Source organism: Leptonychotes weddellii, chromosome 8 (genome assembly GCF_054177405.1).
Source record: "Leptonychotes weddellii isolate Sample4059 chromosome 8, ASM5417740v2, whole genome shotgun sequence".
NCBI classification, from domain to species: Eukaryota; Metazoa; Chordata; class Mammalia; order Carnivora; family Phocidae; genus Leptonychotes; species Leptonychotes weddellii.
The window spans coordinates 86,693,146-86,708,757 of NC_138376.1; the positions used below are offsets into that span (position 1 = coordinate 86,693,146).

At 38.1% G+C, this 15,612-nt stretch overlaps 1 long non-coding RNA gene across 1 annotated transcript; it reads right to left on the reverse strand.

Annotated features, from left to right (window-relative positions):
* Nucleotides 1-4,750: 4,750 nt before the first annotated feature.
* On the reverse strand, nucleotides 4,751-15,606 carry LOC145723083 (uncharacterized). The gene is made up of 2 exons (XR_014147906.1): nucleotides 15,349-15,606; nucleotides 4,751-4,938 (listed from the first exon to the last, which is right to left on the reverse strand). It is a non-coding gene; the product is annotated as an uncharacterized LOC145723083 (long non-coding RNA).
* Between the last annotated feature and the right edge of the window lie 6 nt (nucleotides 15,607-15,612).

The window sequence follows — 15,612 nt, forward strand, 5'->3', positions numbered from 1 at the left end:
TGGCTTATGAGCAGAAGGAGGAAAAATTACCCTATAGTTACCTCTGTCTGCCTACCAATACTGTACATCAGATGTTGGCAAACTATGACCTGTGGGTCAAATCTGGCTATTCCCCACCCCATCCCTTCACTGTTTTTGTATGACCCACAAACTAAGAATAGTCTTTTAAATTATTGGATAAAAATTAAAAAAAGAACAACACTTCCTGACATGTTAAAATCACATATAATTCAAATTTCAGTGTCCATAAATAAAATTTTATTGGAACACAGTCCACTCATTCATTTATATATTGTCTACGGCTGCTTTGATGCTACAATGGGGTTGAGTAATTCCAGCAGGGACCACATGGCCCTCTGTAGTGGTGGAACAATATCTCCCAAAAATTCATGTCCACCCAGAACCTCAGAATGTGACCTTATTTGGAAACAGGGTCTTTGCAGATGAAATTAAGTTGAGATGAGGTCATACTGGGGTAGGGCAGGCCCTAAATCCAATGGCTGGTGTCCTTATAAAAAGAGGAGAGGACACAGACACACAGAAGGAAAGAATTCACATGGAGAGAGAGGCTGAGATTGGAATGAGGCATCTACTAGCCCAGGAATACTAAGGATTGCCAGCAACCACCAGAAGCTCAAAAAGAGGCATGGAATGGTTTCTCTATCAGAGCCTCCAAAAACTGTAAAAGAGTAAATATCTGTTGTTTTGAACCAGCAAAAGAAATAAATTTCACTTGTTTTGTGGTGTTCTTTTATGGCAGCCTAGGAAACTAATATATCTGCAAAATCTAAAATATCCATCCCTTTCCATAAAAGTGTTGCTGACTCTTGATATAGAGGATTGTGCCCTGGGGGGGAAAAAAAAAAAAAACCTCAACACAGGTAAGTTACCCCAGGCCGACTTCATCAGGACTACCATGGGTCTAAAAAGGGCATAAAAGCATTTAGAAAAATCACATGGCAGTTAAAGGACAAGGCAGGTCTTACCACACATGTTCATACTTAACTTACAGTTTTTCTTAATTTCACAGAAGTAAAGAATTCTAATTATTTATTTTAGTTGTTGATCACACACTGTTATGGTGCACTGCATGAGTTTCAATAATAGCACCTCAACTTAAAAGTTCATGAGTACCTCACCGTTCTATTTTCCGTGAGTGTGACAGGAAGTCATTGTGTTAGTATGTGAGGCCAGCGATCAAGAGCAGGGGTGGGAGAGGTTAGCTGACTTTCTCTAAGGAGTGACCCCCTGTAACTACACCTAAATCTGCCTCAGTAAGAATGCTACTGCCTTCCAGTTTCTAGGAAGTGCTGTTGCCAGGACTACAGAATTTAAAAGCAGTACTTTAAAATCTTTAAACTGAGAGTCACTCAATAAATCTATGTTGACTGATTAATGAATATCCATGCCTATTTATTGGTAGTATTTAAAGAAGACTCAGGTTTTTAGTAACTTCTATCATATTTGATTACAAGAATCTCCATTGCTGGTGTTCTACTGGATATAAAAACACAATATGAGGGTAACAAAATGCTTCTTTCTCAATAATTACTTAATTCTTGTGTAACCTGAATTTATCTGGCTCAAGACTAGATTGGTACTCTCTTCACTTAATTACTCAGATGAAAGATGAAATATACCTAGTGAGAGGACGATGAAACTTCACATGTAATTATAACACAAAAATACCCATGATGTTGGCTACGGAAGATTGGGAACTCTGTGCCCAGGACACCAAGCAACTCAAAAAGAAACTCACATTGCAGTTACAAACCAAATTATAATTTGCCTCGCATGACGAAGAACTTCAAAGACTTTGCTGATTCTTACACCAACCACCATGATTTTCCAAGTGGAGCTGAAGGTTCAAATTTGGTTTGATGAGCCCCTTGCTTCTTGGCTAAGAAAAAAACAAAATTGCCAACCAGGCAAGTTACATGATGCAAAGCTCCCTTCCAAATGTTCTTCACTAGAGATGATATGGGTCAGCCAAAGAACATCAATTCCCCAGTGAAAAGCTGGTACACTGATAGCCTGAGACAACCAATTCCAGCTCCTGTCTGGGCACCAGATCCCAACTACTCTCATTTCGGGTATAGCTGCCGCATGAAAGAGTGGAGGCTTACCTGACTGAGCTTATGGGTTCTGTGTGTGCAGCCATGAGAACAAGGGACAAAGAGTAGAGATATTGAAGCCTACATGTAATTCTTTTTTTTTTTTTTTTGCAGAATCATCTATTTATTTCTTTTTTTTTTTTGTATTTTTTTATTCTTATGTTAATCCCCATACATTACATCATTAGTTCTAGATGAAGTGTTCCATACATGTAATTCTTTTAAACATTTCCATTTTTAAAATAAGAACATTTCATTTTTTAAAATAATACATTTTCTGTCAAGAGGAAGTGAATGAAGAACAGCAAAAACAAAGAACAGGAATCATATTTCATGTACTGGATCACCTTCTGCACCACGTCTTCCCAGGATCCATTTCACCAGAGAAGAGCCACAGACACCAATAGTAGGAGACAAAAAATTCTGTGAGACTCCTGTGAATAGTGACATAAAGATTTCATTAAAATACAAGACTTCTCCAAATCCCATCATTTACTTGTGGGAGACTCCACTTGGCTTCTGAACACCAACAGGTGTCACAGAGGGTTCATAACTGACTCATTATTTAGGTAGAAGCCACCCCTCAAAATAAGGATGTCAGAATCTTCATCCTCACACACTGCTTAAATAAAGGCACGTAGACTTTCTCAAGCATTTGATGACAATCTCCACAAGCGCTGGAAATTCAGATGCCTCCTGAGTCAAGACAAATCATGTCTTTATTTTATTTTGTGACCTTTACTTCTTCATTTGGCCTCCATTCTATGCAATCCAGCTCCCCTCATCTTTGATCCTTTCAGTCAGTGCCTTTCCTACCTTTTTTGTATTTAGAGCAAGCCACATTTTTATCATCTACTAAATCTATTTTTGACTGGATTAACATTTAAATGAGCTGACTACACTATACATCTCATTTTTTTTTTTATTTTTACATTTGATCTAACAGGCACCACTGGTATCATACCTGAGGCACTGTGTTTAAGTGAGAAAAATGATACAGAGGCAGTTAAATCTTTCTGAGTTCTCTTTGCAATACAGAATTAGCATACATACCTACTTACTTTAAAGAAAATGTCTAGAGACCTCTGCATAATCCAGGGACACAATGCATTAGGCATTCCTCCTGACTAGCCACTTGTAGAAATTGTTAGGATGCACCACTAGGCCAGAATCTATCCATTTACTGCCCTTACTTTAGGTTTTGATAAATAATACTGATATCATATTTATTTATTGAAATTTGCAGATTTGTCCAATCGAAGTACTTGATGAGTCAGTGTCCTGATAACTGCTCAAACTCCCTTCAATTCGTCAAGTGTTGACAGTGATCAAACAACTCTGCTTTGCAACCATACTAAATAAAAGACAAAGGCTAAGCTTAGTTATAATGTTTTTCCATTTTATGGATGGGATGCCATTTTATAGCTTTATTTTGTAGGTGAAGTTTGAAATTAACATTTAAGTTTTACTGACATTTCACTTATGTGAATCCTTTAAAGAAAGAGTAGGTTAAAATAAATCTCCAAAAACTCTATCAGCATACATATCAATCATTTTGAACATGAATCAAATTTGAGAAATTTTAACCATATAAGAGTCTATTCTTCCAATGTCTTGTGATTCAGGGACTTACAGAATTATGTGATATTTTTTTCATTCAGGTTCGATATTCAACATGAAGTTACCTCTAAAAGAGAGACAACGACAAGAATGGGACTGTGGGAAGAAGCTGCCTTGTTGTGGAAGCAGAGAGTGAGAAGACATGGTTTCTAATCTTTATTCTGATATTAACCAGTTAAACTTAGGCAGATCACCCACTATTTCTAGCACCTTATTTGTAGCACGTATGTAGTAACCCATTTAAAAACAACAGGGTATATATTGTATAGCATGCTGGCTGTAGTTAATAATACATTAAGAGACTAAATCTTGGGCGCCTGGGTGGCTCCGTTGGTTAAGCGAGTGCCTTCGGCTCAGGTTATGATCCTGGAGTCCTGGGATCGAGTCCTGCATCGGGCTCCCTGCTCAGCGGGGAGTCTGCTTCTCCCTCTGACCCTCCTCCCTCTCGTTCTCTCTGTCTCTCATTCTCTCTCTCTCTCAAATAAATAAAATCTTAAAAAAAAAAAGAGACTAAATCTTAAATGACCTCATCACACACACACAAAATTTCATAACTATGTATGATGACACACAGTAACTAGATTTGTGATGGTGATCATTCCATAGTGTATACTAGACTTATGGTGATCATTTTGTAGTGTACACAAATATTGAATCATCACGTTTACATGTCAATGATACTTCAGTAATAAATAAATAAATAAATAAGACAATAGGGGAGAGATCAAATAATAGATTATCGAGGAATAATTTACTCAACATATAATGAAGACGACTCTATATCTGTACCTAAGAATGTAAAAGAGACCTGAAAACAGAGACATCTGATGTTCCTAAAAGGTAAACTCTGTACTATCAAGATGTCAATTTTATACAAATTGATCTTCAATTCAGCATAATCCCATCAAATATTCAGAGAGAAAATGTTTCTGGAATTAAAAGGCTGACCCTAAATTTCACCTGGAAGAATAAATGACTAAGAAAATTGACCTTTTTTTTTTTTTAAAAGATTTTATTTATTTATTTGACAGAGAGAGACACAGCGAGAGAGGGAACATGAGCAGGGGGAGTGGGAGAGGGAGAAGCAGGCTTCCTGCGGAGCAGGGAGCCCGATGCGGGGCTCGATCACAGGACCCTGGGATCATGACCTGAGCCGAAGGCAGGCGCTTAACCGGCTGAGCCACCCAGGCACCCGAAAATTGACCTTTATAAACAAAAGAATAAGAAAGGATTTGATATCCTACCGGATATCAAAATATATTACAAAGTCATACTAATTAAACAAAGATCTCTTGGTGTATAAATAGGAAGATAGTTTAATGAACAGAAGAGCCAATCCAGCAACAGACCCATGTTTTTAGAAGAACATTAGTGTAAACCAATGATAGCATTTCCAATCAATTGTGGTAGAAGATGAGAAAAAAAATCAAGTGAGAGCCCTACCTCACACTACATTTCAAAATCAGTTCCAACTCAATGAATAATCATAACATTTTAAAAATTATAACAAACATGAGGAAAATAGAATGAACTTTTAAGGCAGCAAAGTCATTCCTAAATAAGACAGAAAACCTCAAAGCCATAAGGAAAACCGACAGAAACTAAACTTTTCTGCACAACAAAAGAGCCCATAAACTAAGTTAAAGGAGGTGACAGACTGGGAAGAAAGTCTCTGCAACATGGAACAGAAAAGGGGGAATTGCTATAATATTAAAGAGGAAAAAGCGCCTTCAAATCAACAATAAAAAGACAAACAACCCTGGGCTGGACATCAACCTTGAATCACATGATACTGGTGCGCTGCAACAGTGAGAACATGATTTGAATGTGATGTCCAACCTTCTTTGAAATTCCAAGGTTCTTGCTCTGTAAGGTAAAGGGCATGTTTAAATTCAGTTACCAAACCTTTGAGACCACTTTTTCTACTTATTTGCAGTGTGATCTAGGGGGAAACTGCTTCACTTTTCCAAGCCTTCCTATCTATCCCATCATTGAAATGATACCAATGCAGGGGAGGCGTGGGTGGCTTAGTTGGTTAGGCATCTGCCTTGGGCTCAGGTCATGGTCCCAGGATCCTGGGATTGAGTCTGGCTTCAGGCTCCTTGCTTAGCAGGGAGCCTGCTTGTCCCTCTGCCTGCCACTCTCCCAGCCTGTGCGCACTCTCTCTGACAAATAAATAAATGAAATCTTTAAAATAAACAAACAAAAAAATGAAATGATATCAATGCATACCTCACAGAGCTTGGACCCAAAGCTAAGTGTATTTGATTCCAGAACTCTTAATTGCTACACTAGACAGAGCCCTGCCTCCTGGGGTAATCACATATTTCACGTTTTATAATCATGATGACAAGAATAATGACTATGAGGATTATAACTGTTATAAATTATCTTTTTAATATTTTTTTCAAAATTAAAGGTAAAACCAAAACCTGTAAAAATAAAATTTGCATATGGATAACAAAATATTGCCCAAAGAAATCCAGGGTACAAATAAATTAACAGACTGCTGTTAACAAGAATTTTAATTAACACCCAGGAAAAAAAAAAGAGAGAGAGAGAGAACCTGAAGAAAGGTCATTACTCTTTCTAGATTTTCTATGAGAAAAGTGGGATTTTAAAAAAGTCCAATGCAAATTTTTCTAATTGCTCTTTACCCTGACTCTCTTTGCTGGCTTTCCCAACTAAGGCCCAGGTGAGATGTCCAAGGAGGGAGGACAAAACACCTACTTAAATTAAACAACTCTGGTTTGTAAGATATTTAAGGAAAAGTAAAGATAGAAGAAAAGCAAAATGTGGGGATATAGCATTTGCTTAATCATGTAGAAGTCTAAATGTTAATTAAAATTGATGTTAATTAAGAAACACAATCCCACTTGCTTCATGAGAGCCGTTGGCTTGCTGGAAGAAAAACACAACTACTTACATGGAATTACCCATTCTATTACAGGCCGTCTAAGGCCTTCTGGAAGTCTCTGGTCAGCTTCTCTCAGAATTTACTTGTTTCTTTGACTTCCAAATCTATTCAGAGGTTTTCACCAAATCCCTCTCAATCCAAGATGAAAAGGGAAAACCCCGCATTTATTGAGAGTTTACGAAGTGCCACCCCAGGCTATTCACATGCGTTATATCAGAACACTCAATCTCCTGCCTATTTTCATTCAAATCCCAACAGAAAACATCTTACAAAGCATACTTTAAAACAACAACAATAATACATTATCTATTTTTTTATTTATTTGAGAGAAAGAGAGAGAGAACAAGCTGGGGTGGGGGAGGCAGAGGGACAAGCAGACTCCCCCACTGAATGCAGAGCCAATGTGGAGCTTGATCCCATGACCCTGAGATCAGGAGCTGAGCCAAAGTCAGATGCTTAACCGAGGGAGCCACCCAGACATCCCAATACATTATCTTAACGGCTCCTTAGATATGAATTTTTATCCACATCTCACAAAGGAGGAAACTTGGGCTCAGGAAACCTGAGTCAACCGTGAAAGGTCACAACATAGCTGCTACCTGTTTGAACCTGAAATTGAACTCTTGTCCTCAAATCCTGTAGTTCCATTACACCACAGCTGTCTCACCCCGGGAGTGGCAAATTCTCTAAAGACAAGTATTAATTTTAGAAACAGCCAAAAGCACTGTGAATAAACCTATATTTTGAAAGTTAATTGAATACTGAAATGTTTAATGTACCTAGAAGGCGTTAGTATTATTAAAGTGAGTGATCAAAGTGGGTGATATAGTTTATAATAATAAAAATCATCATCACAAAGTACAATTATAAAGTATGGAGACAGAGTTTCTCATGTGGCTTGTGAAGTCCATCCCAAAGAGAAATGTCTCCCCAACTGATTTGAAGATTGGTATTGGTCTGCTGGCTATTCTGATTAAGCGATCATTTCAAAGGATGTTCCTATGAGTGCTGATTTGATGACAATGGAAATCAACATTCTTAACTTCATATTTTATTCTGTTTACGCATAGCCATAGACTTAAATAATTATATTGTGATATATAATATATAATGTATTATATAAACAATATACTATGTAACATGTGTATATATAATACTCAACACATTATATATATATATATAACCATACAATGACATAAACTACATTTTAATGTTTCATGAAATAGTCCTGAAGATTCATTAAGGCCCTAATACTAAGTTCTTAAATAGGAATTAAGTGAAAAGATATGGAAAAAACAATGTAAGTAGATGTTTGCCTATATCTTGTCAATTTTTTACTGCTTTCCCCTACTAAATGGAACAAATCTTTCGATTATATTGGTAAAAAGAAGATAAACTGAAAATCAAATAATTTTCAAAAAAATACTGACAATGTCTAAAATATAACAATTCTTTGCTTATTATGGGATACTCTCAAAACATCACAATTATAATAATGTAAATTAAAAAGTTGCAGATGTTTTTTGCCTCTGGTGAAAAGAATATAAAACAAATGTAGGGAAAATCGCTACCTGTTTTAGTCAATTAACAGACACTATATAGTTTAAACTCACTAGAAATACTTAGGACAGTACAGTGGAAAAAAACAAGAGACCCGGACAGAAAACGTGTTAGTGTGAGAAAATGAAATGTTAAGAATATGAAAAAATATTTTGATCAAGAAGGAAAAACCTGTCTTATCTACCCAATGTCTATTATTTACTAATTGCTGTTTTTTCTTCTCTACCTCTTACAGGAACATTTTGCCCCTTCTGATGCAATTATTGCTGTGGTTGAGTCAAACATATAAGACTGGAAAAGGACATAAAAAAGTTCAAAGTCAGGATTCTCTCCTCAGCAGAAAGGGAAATCAGCCGACATCCCCCTTGAAACCATCTCCTTTTCAGCCCCTAAGAAAAGAAGCTGGTGGAGACCTGGCTTCCTCAATTGTTTTAAATTATGAACTATCTCGAAGAAGTTCTTCACTCTTCTCTCTATAAACTATATTTAAGGGGGCTATACTAAAAACTTGTACTTACTAGTTCTTTGCCAGGAGGCAGATAACACAGTTATAAGGAAGAGTTTAATACATTGCCACTCAGTGACCCAAACTAGCCTTCTGCTTAGAAATTATAGAGACAGATTATAAAGAATCTTGGAAGTCAGGCATGGGTGGATTAGACCCCAGGCAGCTGAAAGTCAGTTTTTGGTGAGGGGAGTTACAGGGGAGATGTCTGTGGCATAGAATGCTCTGGAGCAGGGAGAGACTACCTAGGAGGTAATTCAGACAGAAAGCATCAAGAACCTCGATTTGAAAAGTTTGGCACTGAAGAAGGGGGAAAATACCAGAGACGTTTGAAAGAAAAAAAATCAACATGACTTGACAAGGATGCTCCATGGGGTGTTCTGGGCTGTAGTAAATCATACAGTGAGAATTCCAGTCCTCTCCTTGCTACTGAATTATTTTTATATTTTGCAAAGTCAAATCAATGGGAATTTGAGAGGGAGAAAAGGCAACACGAGGGATCGCATGTCCAAGAAAGAAAGATGGTGGAGGTGGAGAGGTTTACAGGAGGCCCAAACAGGCACAAGTTTGAAGCTTTTAGTTTGTTGGGTAATTTTTTGTTTTCGTTTTTATTTCTAATTGGTAGTAGAGTGTTTAGCCATACTGAACCCTAACGAGGTCTTATATCTGGTTCTGTTCTTAGCCTGGAAAAAGAGGGAGAGGAAAGTCCAACATGTTTCCAGGAAACCTAATAAAATTCTTCCAGAAGGTAATGCTAATTTGGATGGGAAAATGATAACCTCAGTTTGAGGCAGCGTTAAGAAATACACACATAGTGGGAGCCTGGGTGGCTCAGTTGGTTAAGCGACTGCCTTCGGCTCAGGTCATGATCCTGGGGTCCCGGGATCGAGTCCCGCATCGGGCTCCCGGCTCAGCAGGGAGTCTGCTTCTCCCTCTGACCCTCCCCCCTCTCATGTGCTCTCTCTCTCTCTCTCAAATAAATAAATAAAATCTTAAAAAAAAAAAAAAAAAAAAAGAAATACACACATAGCAATGCCCAGATCAGTGAGCAGCAGCAAACACAGATCTGGGATTTGGGGGGGCAGTTAGGACAAGAAATGCTGATCGTAGTGTCATTGGCATAGAAGCAGTATTCGAAGCAATGAGAATAAAACTCAAAATCAATTAGAAACAAGTCGTGACTATCTTATTATTGCTACCAGAGTGGCATGGGAGTGGAAGGCAGGCTACACAAGGGCAGAGACAGGACAGGGCAGTGAGAAAGTCTGCCCGGCCCAGCGGACTACAAGATACCAGCTGCTCTGGGCAGCTACCGTTAGGACCTCAAGCAAATTACTTAACTCTCTTGTAACTGGGGATTCACTTAATTGGTATTTGAATTTACTGTAGGTATTAAATGAAAAAAATACATGCAAAACTGCTTTAAATTAAAAAACTAACAAGTATTTAGACCTACCACCAAAATGTAAACCCAATTCCAACCGTAGCTTTAGTGGAAGAATGCTCCACTGTCATCACCCCTACATTTACTGCTGAGATTCTCTTCCTTCCCAGGCATGTTCACAGTCTTCTTACAGCGGCACTGTGAAGGTCTGCACCTCCTCATCCCTAATCTCACCCCCTGGCCACATCTCACATCTGGATTTCCTTCCCGAGTGTAACTTCCTCTCTATAGTTCTACACACTCTTTGACCTATATTCCGAGTGACTTCACTTGGCCCTAGGCAGCACTCACACTTTTGTTGCTAGGGAAGGTAGAGGTAAGTTCTGGGTGCAACCTAACCACGTTTTTATTCAATTACACAAAATCTAATTTGTGGTGACAATATTCTGGATAAAGTTACTAAGTATGTATCCAGGTTCAAGAATCTGACTGGTCAGATTCTATGCGCGCGCACCCGCATATATGTGTGTGTGTGTGTGTGTCTTTAAATGCTAATTCTCATTTAATAGATGTGGCCCTAGATACTTCTCTCACGATGCATAAATACACTTTCATATCCTTTGGTTAATTTTCAGTGTCTCTTGGGCATTTTTGTAGCCTCCAAGAGAACTGGAAACATCCCATAAAATTCTTCTACTCTCTAAGGCAGCATGGTATCCAGGGAAACTGCCACAGGCTTTGGAACTACCAAGGGCTGGATTCAGAACCCAGCCCAGACCACTCATGAGCCGCAGAACCTGAGCCTGTTATGTAACGCCTGAAGGGCTTGGTTTGGGAACACAATGGAAGTAATGGTTTCTACCTGTGGGGATTCAATGAGGCATAGTTAGGCAAAGCACTATCACCCAGGGACTGGTATAAAGTAGACACTTAATAACTATTTGTTAAGCAAAGAAATGTCAGTGTCCTTCCCAATCAGCCCATCAGAAAGCCTAACAGAGTGCTGAATGCACTGAAAGATCTATCAAACCAGAGCAGGCCTAACAGGTCTGGTTTAGCAGTAGCTTAATAAAAACTTGTCGATTTATCGACCGAAACAAGTGATTCCTAAAGATTAACATATCCTTTTTTTTTTTTAAACTACATTATCATTTAGAATAAAAATAAATGCTTGATATAATTTTATACATTAATTTCAAGAAACACACTTCAAGTATCTCATTCTAGCCAGGAAGTTAATCTAGTATTTAGTATCAGAAAGTATGTATGACTTTCAAATAATGATGAAAAATTACCCTTTGCGTGGTTCCTGTGCTATCACCCTGAAAAGTCAACTTTTTTTCTGTGTGAATTTTGTATTCTCACTTCTGCTCGGCCAATTAATTAGGTAATTCTGTAAGACTAGGAACCTGATCCTTTTAATGTAAACTTTGATTGCTCATCTTTATTTACTTGCCTGTTACCTCTGGAAAAAAAGATGGGAGGGGATCCCCCAACTCACTTCTTTTAAGAGCTGATATGGGAAGTTTTCAGCCTGTCCCTGGAGGGCAAATAATACAAATTCTAGGAAATGCTACTGTAGAAAAGCTTTGATTGAGAATTCCTGGAGAAAACTTTTTCTTTAAAATTTATTTTTTCCTGCTTTTTGTTTACCCTTCCCTAATCTAGAATGTATCCCACCCTTTGGTAACCCTTCCAAATATAAAAACTTTTGCTAATTCAATTGATATGCCTGAAGAACAGTGACTAAAAATAGACTCATGCTTATAGTGGTTTTGCAGTAATCACCTATGTATCTGGAGGGCATCCAACATTCCAGAAACTTCATTCCTATTGTACATTCCTATTCATTCCTATTGTGTTAGTCCTTGAGTCTCCAGATGAGATAAACAGTGACTCTGATGTTTCCTAACTATGAAAGAATCTTTCCCTTTGAATGCTATTGCATAGTTGATAAAGAACACTAAAGCGAAGTTTAAAGTTAAAGAAAATTTCAGTATATGGTACTATTTAAAAAATTAATAACACTCCTACTATATACAATATATGAGATCTCACTGCTTTGTTACAACCATTGGAGACCTCACTAGATTCCTAAAATCAGATAGCCCTCAATGGACAAGCTAACACACTAGTTGTATTTCACTTTTCAAACCTTGCTGAGCACCAATTGCCAAATTTCCAAATGTAAAATGGGGATAATGGCACGATTCCATGGGGTTTGTAGTAAGAGTGAAACACACGCCCAGCACAGGCTCACACGATGCAGTGCCTGACACATGCTAAGTTCTCCTCCCTTTCTCATTATGTTTACACATATCTGTGTGAAACCATACAGGATTAGCTAAAAGGGAGCATTATGCGAGCAGAGCCATTTCAATCTGTACTTGACTTTGGTGCAGATATCGACTGTATAGATGCAACACAACTTGGCTATAGGTTGAGAGAGTGAACGGCTGGTAATTTTAAGGAGAATTGTAATGGATACTATTATTCAGTTAAAACTTCATATGAGAGAGAAACAATTGATATGCTGATTAAATATCAGTGGGATTTATCAACCTCAAATGGGCACTCATGATTGCTCTGAAGTCTTATTGTGCCCCCAAATCTCAATCCTATGTTTCCCAATCCTCATTCCCTAACTTCTGTAATAAAATTAAACTCCAGTGCTGCCTCGCTCTTAGCGTATGACTTCAAGGACAAACAGAAACCATCAGAAGGGAATGCTTTCATTTTCCCTCTAGCAAATCTGTAGCCATCCTTTACAGCAAAGCAACAGGGTCTCTCAAAAGCCAATTTCTCAGCATGCCCTATATCTCCATCCCCTCCTAGGTTCTTAGGGACCTCATCCCATTCATTACTCCTTTTCTCACTTATATCTATAGCATTTCCTTTCTACTGGATTAATTTCGAGAGCAGTCAACTTTGCTCTAATATCTTCCATTCAAGGCAACACAACCCAAAACAAAAAAGTATTATTCCATCCCTTTCTAGCTACTACCTGTCTCTCCACACTCTTTGCCCAGTCAAGCTTCATAGGGAAAGGGCCATTTACTCTGTCATCTTCTTCTTTACTCCTCAATACTAAATTTGGATTCCACTCTCAACATACTGTAGAAACTGCTCTCGAGTCTGTTAACTAGTAACTTCTATATTCTGTATACAGAATGCTGTTCTAAAACCAGCAAAATCCAATGGAAACTTTTCAGTCTTTATTTTATTTGACTTCTCAACAGCATTTTACAAAACTAACCACTTCTCTTTGAAACATGATCTCCACTGATTTTCCTGACACCACATTTTCCTGGTTTTCTGTCTACTCCTTGGGGGTTCCTTCTCGGTCTTCTTTGCGAGCCAGACTCTTTTTCTACCCAATCTTTTTTTAATTCATTTTTTAAATTCTATTACTTTGTGTTATATTATTTTATTCTATTTTTTTCAGCTCTTTTGAAGTAGAATTGACAAATCTCTATCCAGCCTCGTAAAGCAGAAGATACTCAGGATATGACTCTGGATTCTCTTGTCTTTTGCATTTCTTGGCTTCAGAAAATATTTACATAGGGAATGGTCACAAATCTATACATATTTATATTCCAAACCAGTATTTGAGCTCCAGACTCTTATCTGCACATTTAACTTTTCCACTAGGATGTTTTATAGGCATGTCAAAATATGTCCAAACTAATCTCTCGAGCTTCCTCCCAAACCCATTTGAACCCTATCCCTCCTCAGGCACTTTGCTATTTCCTCCATCTGAACACAACTCTCAACCTCTTTACTTGACTAATGCCTGCTTTCTCTTGGGTTTCTACTCAAATGTCATTGCTTCAAAAAGGCCTTCTTTAACCCTCCTAACTAAATTAGACTATCTTATAGCACTCTGCGTTTTCCTTCAGAGCACACATGACCACTTACAATTACATACCCATTTGTATTCTTTGTGTTCAATTCTGCCATCTCCCTTACTTTGCTCTAGTTCCCCCCTCCTCACACTTACCTGCTTCTAACATTCCATATAATTTGCTTATTTATAGTTATTAATTTTTGTTTTTCTCTCCACTCTAGAATGTAAGTTCCATAAAGATTTCTTGTCTCTTTTGTTCACTGATATGTTCCAAATGCCCAGCACATGATAGGAATTCAAAAAATATCTGTTGAATGAATGAGGGGCTGTGTCTGTTTTATTATACCCTATATTCCAAACTAATCAATTTCTGTGTAATTAAGGTTCCAGTAATATAAAATCTAGGATGAAAAATGGAGCACAATATCATAAACACAGTAGGATCTCATATTCTGTGAATGATGAATGAATGCTAAATTGAATGCTTTCAGATGAATAAGGCATATTTATTTTGGAATCTAGAACAGTGGCCCTCATTTTTTTTTTAATTGTTTTTATTTGTTTTAGCACACAGTCCATCTTGTCTTTTGTTCTCTTTTTCCACATTCTAAAAAGTTTTAAGAGATAATAATATGAAGTGGAAGTGACATGAGAGGGAAGACTATGCCCATGTACTTCCGGTGTCAGTTGATGTCTAGCCCTCCTCCTGGTACTTAGCAGGAGGAATAAATAAATAAAATCAGGAACAAATGAGGGGATCTACCCAGTATGTGACATCAGGTGAAGGCTAGACAGCACCATGCAGTAGTGGAAGAAGCTGGGGACTTGGAATCATCAAGGGGATGAGCTCCCTTCATACCTCTACCATCTGACAAAAATCTGGCAACTTCCCTGGGCCTGGTTTTTCATCTGGTGAGGGGAGAAAACTAGATGATCTACTAAAATATAAGTTCCCTGAGGCTAGAGACTGCATCTGTCTTGTTCACTGGTGTGAAAACAAGGCTTACTTAGATCAGTATGTGTGGCACATAGTAGGCCCTCAGGAATTTGTGTAAATCTCTCTAAAAATTCCTTCCAGTGCTAAGATTTTAAGGAAAAAAATAACTTTGAGGTATTCTACATAAATAGTTCTTTTACTAGAGAGACTCATATACAGATTATCATCTTAGAAATAAATACCCCAGTTCAGGGTGAAAAGAATACAAATGAAAAATAAATGCCTGTTTCCTCTTGGTGAGTTGGACAAAGGCATTTATTTACCTGTTTCACATTTTCACTGTGAATTACTGGGTTCTTTAACCATATTTGCATAAATAATCATACTTATACATTCTGCGTTTTATTGGAAACCTTTAGCTCTGGGTGCGAGAGCACCAAACTCCTCAGGAACTATATACCCACACTGTACAACTTGTACTGGTTCCAGTCTTGGCGGTCCTTCCCTGCCATTATGTAGTTTTCGAGGCAGAACGGCCTCTTCCCATTTCTCAGGCCCTTCCTTCCTCACCCCATCCTCTGCCCTCACCCATCTCCCCCATTCGTGGCTTTCCCTCGGTTGGTCCGACGCTGGGAGAGGTTGGGAGAAACTGCCCCAGCGCTCGGCGCCCCCGGCAGCCGCAAACCGCCGTTACTGGGGACCACTGGCTTCCCAACTTACGCTAGAAA